Source organism: Accipiter gentilis, unplaced genomic scaffold (assembly GCF_929443795.1).
Source record: "Accipiter gentilis unplaced genomic scaffold, bAccGen1.1, whole genome shotgun sequence".
In the NCBI taxonomy this organism is placed as follows: Eukaryota; Metazoa; Chordata; class Aves; order Accipitriformes; family Accipitridae; genus Astur; species Astur gentilis.
In genome coordinates, this window is record NW_026061068.1 from 20,609 (window position 1) to 33,535 (window position 12,927).

General features: G+C 46.4%; 1 protein-coding gene across 1 annotated transcript in view; it reads right to left on the bottom strand.

The window, feature by feature from the left end:
• LOC126037365 (electroneutral sodium bicarbonate exchanger 1-like) overlaps positions 1-12,927 on the bottom strand; it is a gene marked incomplete at its 3' end in the record, with an annotated part of 234,381 nt that overhangs the window by 20,586 nt on the left and 200,868 nt on the right. The window lies entirely within an intron of this gene.

Here is a 12,927-nt window from a genome sequence, read left to right on the forward strand (position 1 = left end):
GCAGCTCCAAGCCAAGCACACCGTGTGCAGAACGTCACCACGTGGAACGCCACCAACGAGGTGATTCAACGAGAGAGAAAACTCTCAGCAAGAAGAATGACCCCCGGACGGGAGGCGCCGTCGGGCAAGATGACCTACGGGGCCGCAACCGCGAGGCCAGGAGGCTCCACAGCAGACCCAGAGGAGTCAAACGGAGCGGCCCGTTACAAGACAGCACTGTCAAAACCCAGACGACAGATGCGCCAGAAGCCTGGCATCGAGACCTAAGGATGTCAGGATGCGGGGAAGAAGTCCCACTCCGAGAAAACGGACGGCTAGAGAGCAGAGCTGCCGATGCAGGCTGAAAAAATGCTGCCATAGAGCACTGACCGGAACCCGCCAAGACCGATCCATGCTTTAGAGCTCCGAGCGCAAGAAAAGAAGCACCCGATTGGCACCGGGCCAATGAGTAAGAGCATTCAAAACCCTAGGGACAGCACCCGAAGCGCATGCCTCGCTCCTCTGGCGCAAAGCGCGACAAGGACATCGAGACCCGAGGAAGGTCTAAGCGCACAAGACAGACTACACAAACTACACGCCACCGCGGACACGGGCTGGAACTGCCCTGCCCGGCACACACGGGTCTCGTGCTGAAAAGCAACCCGCTCCCTTCTCCTGCGCAAAGGCGACTGCTTTGGGACAGCCCTCTCTCCTGCGCTAACTTTAAAACTCCTCCCTGCTATTCCCAGCTTTGTCCCTTCCTCTCAGCCTGGTCCCTCAACTTAGCTTTCAGAGGGCTGAGGGTCCAAATCCATCCTCCACAAAACCACACGGGCTAACTGGGATGTTCCTCAAGGGGAACATTGCTCTTCAACATCTGCAATGAAAAAAACAAACACAAACAAATCAGAAAAGGGAGTAAGCATCCCGCTGGCCAACGCCAACTACTTCCCCAACTCCCCCCTCCTCACAAGTGCCACCGTGTTCACTTCCCCGCTCATTCCAGACTCAGACCCTGCAGCCATCATCACTCGTGGTATCTAAGGTACCGAGAGAAACCACGTTAGCGTGGCACTCGTGAGAAGCCATCGGCCCCACGCTCCTCCTCGCTAATCCACAGCTCACCTGAAACGCTCATCCAATTCAAAGATAGCCCACACAGCACCTCCACAACAGAAGGTAAAGGCTGAACCGAGCAGCCCCATAATACTTTGCTATTCAACACCGACCCGGCCGACGACCGCCTCACCTTCTCGGACCGCTCACCGGCATGCAGCTTTTCGGGAGACCTTATAGCAGACTTCACGGTACGTAAAGGGTGCCTATAAGAAACCTGCAGAGGGACTTTTTACAAGGGAGTACAGCCATAGGACAAGGCGGTAACGGCTTTAGTCCTAAGGAGGGTACATTTAGTTTAGGCGTTAGGAAGACGTTTCTCACTAGGGGTGGCGAGGCACTGGAACGCGTTGCCCAGAGAACCTGCGGATGCTCCCTCCCTGGAAGCATTCAAGGCCAAGTCAGATGGGGCTTTCAGCAACCTGGTCTTGCGGACGGCGTCCGTGGGGGAGGGTTGGAACTAGAGGATCTTTATGGTGCCTTCCAACCCAAACCATTCTACGATTCTATGACATTCAAATCCAACTGCAAAACTCCTCTGAGAAGGGCTGGTGAACCCTCCTCCCTTTCCCCAGCAGTCCCAAAACTTAAGAAACCCCTTTTCTTCTCCTCAACTGTCAGGAAAGGAACCCCACTGCTTCCTGACACCTCCTGCCCTCAATCTGCACTCCTGAACCCCCTTCAGTGGCTACTCCTCAAGAGCCGCTCTTCTGAGCAACATCCCAAATTCTGGGGGCACCCCCTAACCTACAGCTCCCCAGAGACTCTGAGCTCTGCTACATGCCCACAAAAGAAAGTCAAGTCCCAAGCCTTGTAATCTACGAGGGGCCTGCCACCAGCTGCAAAGATTCTAAGGACAACGTGGCATTCTGTGGGCAATGAGGAAAGGCACCCCAAACCCTGAAGGGCACTGTGCCTCACGGCCCTTCTGCTTTCATCAGTAGTACTAAAACTCCATAGACAAATACATACAAGATGCTCACCCTAACCCCTGCTAAACAATGTCACCATCAGTCCCGTTAAGAGAGATAACAACTTACACAGCAGAACTGTTAAAAACCCAACGTTCCTTCTTCAATAAAGTTGGGAATTGCAGGAAAACACAATGCATGAAGACTAAAAAAAAAACCAAACAACAAAAAAAACCCCAAACAATGCATACTATTAAACCATCTTTCTACCCCTGAACTGATGCAGAAACTGACACTAGGCCTAGTAGATGTAGAAATAGAACGTATGTTTAGACTCAGTGTATTGCTAAATAAAAGACTCAGGAATTTGTTAGAAGGTTAACAACTGCCTCTGTAAGTTGATTTACGTAGACAAGCCAAGGACATAAAGCACAAGATTCCTGTGTCTGTAATATAAGACAAAATAACATGCCCTCTTTGAGGAGGTATTCTGTTTGATAAGAAAATATGTTCTGTCTCTTGTGGTGACTGAGCCAAAAGCTAGGTGATAAGCAGAGAAGTTGTTTGTGGGGCCCAGAAGGGGATCGTACTGCGCAAACTCGTACAACAAAGTTCAAACAGCGGACAAGTGAGGAAGACTATGGAAGACCACCAGAGGACTCCAGAAGACCAACGAAGACCTTCAACACGCATGCATAAAGGACATTTACATATGCTAATGACTTCTCGGAAAATCAATGAATATGTATATTATTTCTCAGAAATTTTATGAATATGTATGTAAGGCAGGTATTTAACCTATACAATTAGTCCCAGCCAGAAAGCACATTTGGAGGAGCGATCCTCCGTTCTTCCAGCGCTGCAATAAAGAATACTTAACTCCATCACTGAATGCTCATTTCGAGAAACAGAACACTCGAAACAAAATTACTGACCTGAAAAAAAGAAAGGGGGAAAAAAAAAAGCTGCATACAAGTGTGTCGTGGTTTCAGCCCAGCCGGTAACAAAGGACCACGCAGCCGCATATCATGTCTGAATAAATGTGAGTTTAGTAGGTAGATACACATTCAGAAATGCACAAGAACTGAAAGGAGTAATCTGTAACTGGTAGACTACGAACGCTGCAATAGCATGCAATGTAAATCAACATGCACCTATAGGGAAGGGAAGGGAAGTACAGAAACATTCTTCTGGATTTAAAAAAAACCAAAATGCAGCAATGGTAGGAAAAGGTACTTGGAATGTGCCACGTTCAATCCACTGAAACGACGTCTGCAACAGCAGTAAGAACACTGGCAAACTACCTTCTCGGTTCCACAGGGCCTTGAAACCCATACGCATTGTCTGTTGCCAGTTGCCATTAGGAAACAAAGATATTAAATAGGGCAAATCAGAAATAACTTGAACCAATCCCTCCCACCCAGCTATAAACCAGGACCATATACAGCCCTTGCAGACTACACAAGATCCTGTCTCATTCCAGCCATATCATTAGCACAAGCTGTGCAAACCCATGCAAATCAACAGGTTTTCCAGGCGTAAAAGCAGACTCCAACAGCAGTTAAGCCACTTCTTACAACTGACAACGTCATACTTCCATCACTGATTATAGCACAAGAACAAAAGAGAATGGGTCTTTATTGTCCTTCATGAACTTGAGGGGCTGCAAGAAACCAGTGAAGTTACAAGCCTGGATTCTGTAATGTCGCTATCAGCATAATTTCCAGATCAAAGATCCGGCCTCCTGTTAAGATCATCAAACATAATTTTGAGTTTGGAGGACAGGCCATCACAACACTATGTTAGGTAGAGTATAAAACCTTACCATCAGATTCTCAGCTAGTTTAAGTCAATGTGTTCTGTGTGTTCCGCTGAAGTCAATGAAACTAAACACACTATCACAGGAAAGAGGTATTTCAGCATGCCTCAGACCTGGAAAACTATCTTGAAAAATGCCCATAACTTTTAACACAAATTCTCTGCACTTCCCACGATCTCTCAACAGCGAGCAGTAGTAAGACCCTAACAGTTACTTGCAACCTATTTCTTGCATAGCATTCATTTTTATTTTAATTTTAAAAGGGGCAACTAATACATAAGATTTTTGCAGCTACTCACAAAAATCAATAAGCAAAGACATTTGTTCCAAGATTTAAATTACTTGTACAATTTAAAAAAACTATCAAAGCTCTGTAAAGTAAAATAGATACATTTACCTACTCATGTAGGAAACTACAGACAAACTTCAGGAAATGACCAAAGGTGCAGAGGATAGGCTAATAGGCTAAGGTAGAAAAACAACAACAAAAAAAGAAAACCCAGGAGTTCTACAGAAAAATGAGTGAGCAGCCCACAGCACTGGCAGACAACAGATTTTTTTATACCCACTTCCTCCACCCCTTCTTCCTATTCCCTCCCCCCCCCCCCTTTTTTTTTATAAGGGAAATAATTATTCTATTGTGAAACATACTGTCAGTGATGCAGTTGAAGCCAAAAGTTTACATGAGTTCAGGAGATTATTAACCGAATTATAAGACATGTGCCAACACAACTGCTATAAAAAGCATCTGCATCACGGTGAAATGCAAACAGCTACTCTGATAACGACACATTATTATTCACTAAATTTGCCTTTGCCTTTTACCCTGTTGTATAGTTACTAATGTTGAAAAGAGTCACTGCTGTGCAAGAAACTAAAACTTACAGCGCTTTATGCTCGGAGAGAACTGTGGCCCATCAGCTCGTGGCTGTGAAGCCTTACAACTTAACACGTTGCAGTTGCACACCAACAAGTTCTGAGGTGGACTGCTGACTGTATTCAATAGTCACAGCTTAGGTAGGAGGATATGATAAACTTGACTTATTTGCCTTTAACCGATGCTCCAAATATGTTAAAGTCGTTCTTAAAGCAGGTTACTGGTTTGATTACCCTTCATACAAAATCCTCCTTCAAATGGAGGTTTCTCTTCTCTTCTTTTCAGATTTAAGGCATGAACAGAAACCACACCTGCATCATCACTGAAATCAGTGCCTATTTTTCAATAAACTTTAGCAGCATCAGAATTTGTCCTCAAGTACCGTTCATAAAGCAAATGCTTCATTCTTCAAAACTTTTTTTAGCAAAGGTTAGTAATGCTGTACCACAGACTCTCACGCCCAGTCACACATGTTCTTCCCGAGACTGTTACGCAGCTTAGTATTTTAAAAATCACCATCCTAACTGCGTACCTGATACTACTGGTTCTCCCCTTTTTAAAGTCTGATGTTAAGGAAAAGCTGCAAGTCCTACAAAACCAGGCAGACTTGCTTGTTCTTGCCAAAGAGAAAAAGGTTAAGCATTATTAAAAAATAAGACTATTGCCTACCTTTAAGTATCCATAAAGCTATCAACACGAACCGTATGGTGGCCTGTTAGCATCGCTATTTGAACACGGGCATGCAAAATGTCCTTCAGTTAAATTCCAAACTCTATGAAGTAATTGGTGGGCAATTCCCCAAGGATAAAACGTCTATCAAAAGCCAACAGTAAGCCAGAAATCTCTTTCCGTTTCATAGGGTAAAAAAAAAAATAAATACAGTGAATCCTGAAAAAAGAAATCGATATTAGACAGGGAACACCTATATAGTTATAGGGCAAGTAATAAAACATTTAGTGTTTTGATTTTTTTCTTTTTATTTATGTCATCACAATAGTTAGACAAACATGGAAACATTTGCAACAGCAATACTTGGGTCACTTTAAAATCTTGGTAACACTGAAATACAGGTCAGCAAAAACTAATGATGTGGGGAGGGGACTTTACGTCTTCTTATTTTCATACACATTCACACACACACACACATATATCTATACACACACGCGCACTCCACAACTCCAAAGAGCTATCTTAACTATGTCTGCCAGTAAACGGAAATAGTAGGCAGAAAGGAACCATATCCATACTAAGACAGTTAGCTGTGTCGTAAAAGTGAAGATCACTGCAACCAGTGCCATCTTAAAGACGAAGAAGAAAAAAAAAAAAAACCAACACCAAAAAACCTGAAAGGAACCATCGCTGTGCATGTCATAAGCATGAAGTTATTTTAACCTGGTGACTACTCTGCTCTATACTTTAAGCATCGTGAAGTTTTTATGTGTTTTTAAGGTCTAAGGTTACTATTTTAAATGACCTACTTGTAGTGGCAGCCCAAGTAGCATTCTGGAGAACACCACAGTGCCCACAACTTCTACAGGTCAGTGCAGTCTGATCAAGCACTACATTTCTAGGGGAGGAAAACAAAAAACCACTACCGCTCATTTATTCAATTGAAAAGCTTATTACCTGCACCTTCCAAAGCAACAGGCTACAGGAACACTGAATGCAAAGTAAACCAGACCCATCTGGAATAATCTGACATCTCAGCTCCAAGTTACACATCTTTCATTTCGTATTTGAAGGGATTAACAGCATTTGGATGCACAGAAACTGTCTTTACAGTGATGTCTGCAGACCTCCGAGTCACAAGTTAAAAATGTCTTCCTAAATTATAACAGTATTAGCACTTCCTCTGAAAGGAGTGAAAAAAACACAACCAGGGAAGGAGGAAAGTGACACAACACCAAGGGTTTTTTTCCCAGAGATTACAAAATCCTGAGAGAACAAGATGCTTGTGCTATCAGAATAAAAATCCCCAAAGAAACAAAAGAGTTTACCTTTCCCTTGGAAAAGTTACTTTTGAGTCAAGATCTGCTCTTTTTCTCTCCCAAGCATGAAATCTCTCTTCAGCTTAAGGCTCTCTTCTACTGCAGTAGAAATTTAGTGCACATGCTGGAACCTGGACAGAATCTTATTTAAAAAAACAAACAATACAATAGTACTACAGTGGCTAGAAATCTTTTACGTATTCTGATGAAAAGACTCAACTTATTTCTAGGAAATAAAGTGTTTGGGGCCAAAGCCAACACATGATGTTCATGTAAGGTTAAATTTTTATTATTTTTTTTCTTTTTTTAAATTGATATATTGAAAAAAGCTGGAGAAGGAAGCAGGGACAGAAATGAAAAACCATTCAGGGAGTCAGTGGTATAGACTGTCAGCACGCAACCTAAATATTGTAATTGCAGATCACATAGTCAGAACAAGCCAGTCAAAAGTAGCACACTCCCTGGGAGAGGGGCAGGAGTCTCTTCCCCCTTGTCTTTCAAGCCAAGACCCAACTAGCAGAAGGCAGCTTTTCTGTCAGATAAAGCAAGGCAAAAGGATCATGTACAGCAACTTCCTTGCAGCCTCTTGCTCCTGAGCACCCTTCTTCACCTCTTTTCTTTCTTTCTCTCTTTCTCCTGGTGATGGGAAGGCAAAGCATGTTCTGTTCCTGTGAGCCCATACTGCTTGTCCCTATAGTCACAGCAGGCACCTGTGATTCCTCTCCGAAGACATTTACGCATAGAAATCAGTTGAGTGGTGTGTTACGGAAGCATAAGCTGCAGTGGACGTGATTTTGAATCAGTTATTGTTTTGCCCATCATGACAAAATAAAACCAGCAATTTCTTACTTTATAGAAATCCTCCTAAAGTAGTAGTTGCCCCCAATCACTGTCAAGTTTTTGTATCACAGGAGAACAAATGCAGCCAAAAGAACATCTTCTCTAAAATGACCACTCCGAACTACACAAGCAGGCAGGCACAGGCAGCTCCCGATTTAATTAAGCGTATGTACACAGCACCACTTAGTGGTGCAAGCGGAGTCACCGCTGATAGGAATGAGAAGCTTGAACACCAACCTTCCCTCCCCGGCCCCCTGGACACTGCAGCCTGATCTTGACAAATTGACCGCCTGGATAAAGCAAGCTATCTGGCAACTAAAAAGATCCATTGTACTTTTCTGCTCAGTACACCTAAAGATACAGATTCACTCTCTAAATCTCGGCCAATTTCTTGAATACCACCAACACTCAGAACGGGTTTCAAATGGCAACGTGGCAGGACAAAGTAATAAATACTTATCCTTAAGTCTGCTAACTTTCTAAACCTTTGCCTAGACCTTAAGGAAATGTAAAAACAAACAAACTACTGCAAAGTTCAACACGCAATCCACGCAAAGTTAAGGCTATCAAGTAGGAACCTGATTACGAGTATAAATCATGCAATAGCTACTCTATGACATGGATGTCCTGAACAGATCATCCTCTACAGTGTAAGTCCAAGGTACAAACCCATCAGCACCTCCTTCCCTCTCTGTATCGCTGTGGTTACCTGCTCTGTGCCCAGAGCCAAAAAGAATCCCGACGTTGGAGTTACTGTTCCTTTTATGCCCAGCCCCATACTTCTTTCCCGACGGAGAGGTGACGCACCTGATTTGAGGTGGAGTGCAGACAACCTTCTCATCTAGTGCTGGGCAGTTTATTTGTCCCACAAACAAACCCCAGGAAAGAGAATGCACAGTTGGACGGGTGCACTTGAGATTTTGACCACGCGGTAGCACCGTTAACTGCTGAAAGAGCAGGACTCTCTGCCGCTCCGTGCCCATGTCACGACTGCCCTCACGTCCCCAGTCTGCACCCAGCTCCTCCAGGGTGTGCAGAGGGGCTTCCAGCCCTGGCTCAGCAGGCATCCACATAAGATCCCCCAGCCAAGAGGGGGGTGTATGCTCACCTGCCACATCGATACCGTGGGTACATTAAAAGCCACCCCCCAACCCTTTCCCCAGGAGTGATTGGGGGAGGCTCTTCAGTCATCTGGCTGTAAACCCCCTCCCCCTCAGGGAGGCCAACATCCAGGCATGCCTTGCTCTAACTCCCCAAATCCACTGCCCTCCGAGGAATAAAAGGCATCTGGGCCACTCCCCCGGCTCTAATCTGCAGATATGCCTGGCTTCCCAGAAGTAGGCTGAGAAAGCCAGCATTAAGGCAGTCCTTCCCACGCCCAGATCCACAAAATCCTCAGAGAAAAGAAGAAAAATAGCCACTTCACTGCAGCATGAAGTAAATAAACTTGGGGGACACAGGAGGCCAGTTCTCCTGGGGTCAATGGAAAGGAGGGCTAGATGCAACGTATCTTGAGGATTTTCCATGTGCACAGCTGAAACAGCCATGCCTCAAGCAGGGATGCGTCCCATTTATGGCAGTTCCTCCCCACTTCTCATCCCCAAAAGACAAACTCGGGCCTCTGCCTTCTCCGTGTGTAGCTCCCCACTCCCTTCAGCATGGAGCTGCGAGGCTCGGGGTTTGTGGAGAACCACAGGTGGGAAACCGAGGCTACTAATGGTGACCACAGAGAACAGACCAGCTCGGAGGGGGCGAGGAGGGCCGATGCACAATTTCTACGTTTGAATTTGTTGGGAACTTGGTGGGAGTCACAAGCTTGCAAGCCACAACCCACAAGCTTGCAAGGCACAACCCCAGCTATCCAGGACATGGGCTTCCCAAGATCACAAACCTCCGGGGACGGGGACGGCGCCTGCGCCGGCGAGCGAACGCCGGGCTGCCCCAACGCGAAGCACGGCGCATGCGCCCGGGAGGCGCGTCCGCACGGCTGGTCGGGGAGCGGGCGCAGCGGGAAGCCCGCGGAAAACCACGCGAAACCGGCAACGCTCCCGAGTCTGACCTGGTCGGACTCCGGGGGCCGCGAGGACTACGCCGCGCCCGAGAGCCACGCTGCTGCCCGGCCGCCGAGTCCGCGAAAACTACAGCTCCCGGCATGCCCCGGGAGGCAGCCTGCCCTGCTGCCTGACGCCGAGGGGACGCCGCTTCCGTTCCCCCCCACCTCCCCACGCCGGCGCAGCGGCAGTTCCCGCCGAGCCCCCAGCGCCGCTCCGGGTAGCTCCGGCACGGCGCGGCCCCGCTGCCGCTTCGTGCGTGCAACACGGACCCCGCCGTCCTCCTCGGGGCTTTCCCCGGGACCCGCCGGCCGACTACGCAGCCCCGCCACGGGGCCCGGTGAGCCCCCACCCCCGCGCGCCCGTTCTCTCAGCCGCCCTGTCAGCGCCCCCCCCCCCCACCCCACCCCCGCGCGCCCGTTCTCTCAGCCGCCCTGTCAGCGCCCCACCCCACCCCACCCCCGCGCGCCCGTTCTCTCAGCCGCCCTGTCAGCGCCCCGCCCCCCACCCCCGCGCGCACGTTCTCTCAGCCGCCCTGTGAGCCCCCAGGGCTCCCCCTCGGCCTCGGCACCCCCACCTCCCCCGGGGCACCCCCACCTCCCCCGGGCCACCCCCGCCTCCGACGTTCGCGCTCCGAGGGGCGCCCGGCCCCGCTCACCTTCTCCCTCGGGGCAGCCGCAGCCCGGTCACTGCTCAGCTCCGCTCCTGCCTGGGCTCCCGGCGGCCCCTCCCCCGGCAGCCCCTCCCCTTGCCAGGGAGGGGGCGTCGCCATCAGCCTCTCACTGCCCGCACCTGCGGCTCCTCCAGCCCCGGCCCGCAGCTGTGGTACCGAAACCCGCAACCAAACCCCTCACCACCAAGGTGAAGTGAAGCAGCAGGCACTGCCTTGACTGAGTGACAGATGTCAAGAGTCATCTGATGTGGAAGAGGTGTTAACTGGGGTCAAAATACAGATTTTAATACCCATCTTATTTTAGTTCTAAGACTTGGCGATTGCCAGGTATCATCTTTTCGATTTCCCCAGGTCCACCCGCGAGCGAGGCCACAAGGGAGATTTCTTCCAGAGAGAGGATAGAGTTATTAAGTCTCAAGACCACGATTTGCTTTTCTCCTTCATGAAGAGGTGAGTGGATCATATAGCATCACTAGTCACCCAAGCAGTTAAGCCTGAACTTTTCACCTGTCCTTTAATGCTGTCAACTCCAAGCTAAATTTTTCCTGTTATTAAGAGGGGACCAAAGATCATGTGAAGTATTATTATCCTTTCTACAAATACACCCCCATCTTAGAGCTTTAGCTACTAGAGAAGGTCTTGGGAGTTTGGGGTCAGAGGAGCTAGCTGCAAGTACAAACTTTCATACAGCTCTGTTTAGGATGTGTGATGTTTCTCTGGTTGTCTAAACCGGTCTAAATTTCCACAGATGGTCCCGACTCTGGGTGGCTCTAACAAGGATCCTGGAACTCCAGTAAGTTCTAAACATCCTTTTATATTTTAAACATGATCCCAAGTTCCTTTTTGCACTTGTCTCTACGGTTTTGGCAGCTGACAGCCCCGAGGGGTGCTTGTACAAGTTTCTCCCGAAGGGCGAGTAAATTAATTCTTTTGTCCGTGAGGTGGATGGTTTGGTAACGTTATAATTCACAACGCTATAATTCCTTCTTTCAAATTTAAAAAAAATAATTGCCTTTTAAATCCATCCAATTTAATCTGCTAAAATGATTCTCGTTGTTCTACCTCTTTTCTCAAGTTTTGGTTAAATTCAATGTCAGTATTCTCCACGGAACTAGATTTTCATCTGACTTTGGAATCGGAAAGGCAGGCTGTTACCGAGGTTAAATTCTGTGTCTTTACAAAACTTTGAATCAGTTACAAAACTAGATTATTTTTTTTAATTCAAATTACAAAACCGGTTAATATCAAGATGAATAGTTCAAACAATAATTGTTTCATTTTGTTTATCTCATGTTTAGAACCCCTCAAAAAAAACACATACACCCTCTAAACACACAAAAAGATTATTGCCCTCGACAATATTCCTAATAGCAACCCCAACATTATAAACTTTACACAACTGTTTTCCCAAATAGATAACGTGAAACTTACTTATAGATTTTCCGTTTTAAAGGGACAGTTTCTTTAGACTTCCAGTTTCTTGTTGGGTGCTTGCTTTATTCTCGAATAATGAAGCCAAGGTTCTTCTCCCAGACCTTTACTGCTACAAGTGTTGTTAAAATGACTCGATACGGTCCTTTCCACTTCTCGGTGATTTTATATATATTCAGTCTCCTGGTCGGAAGGGATGCGCTGCTACGTCCAGTTCTAAGGGTCCAGCTGTGGAGACATACTGACAAAGTTCTTGAAAAGAATTGCTTAAAGAAATCATAACACCTTTTAAAAACATATCTCCAAAGGCACTCAAGATACTCAGAACACAGGACTCTTGATATGGTCTTTCATACAACATTTCCTAAAGGCTTGGCTTTTCTTTCTCTTCTGGCTATACTCCGATTCTTAATAGAGCCACGGGTAACGCTTTAACCCATGTGAGGAGTGAGGTTTCCTGACAAATTTTACTCGACAGTTGCTTAAGGATATAGTTCATTCTCTCTCTCTCTCTCTCTCTCTGCCCACACACTTGCTTGTGGTCTATGTGGGGTGTGATAGTCTCAATCCATAGATAATACTTGGCTCAACTTGTCTCATAATCTTTGCTATAAAATGAGGGCCATTGTCAGATGACATTCTTACAGGCACCCCATATTTTGGTATTATCTCTTTGAGCAAGACTTTGACTACTTCCCTTGCTTTGTTGGTGCGACAAGGGAAAGCCTTGGGCCACCCAGTAAAGATATCAACTAAAACTAGGACATATCCTTATTTTCAAGGCAATTCTATAAAATCAATTTGCTAATATTCTTCTAAAAAATTTCCTTATTTAATAATCCCAAAGATGATCTTATTACTGGTTCGGGGATAATTTTACATATACATTTCACATCCACTTATAATTGTTTAAACAATCTTTGTCATATTTCGCTTTCTGTTTCCCAGTATACTCTGTGATGTTCAATGGGGCATTTTCTCTTATTATTGTGGGTGGGACTATTATTCGACCTGTCGGTGTTACAGCCTATCCTGTTTCATTTTGTTAGCCTGCAATCTAATAATTAATTCTTCATCTTTTTCATTATAATTTGGAGTTTCTTTAGGCAATTTTATACCTTTCTCTGGAACTAGTGCTAGGATGCCTTTTTCTGCAGCCTCTTCAGCAGCTTTATCAGCCAGTCGGTTACCTGCGTTAGGACCGGTCTTACCTAACGGATGTGCTTTACAGTGCATCATCGT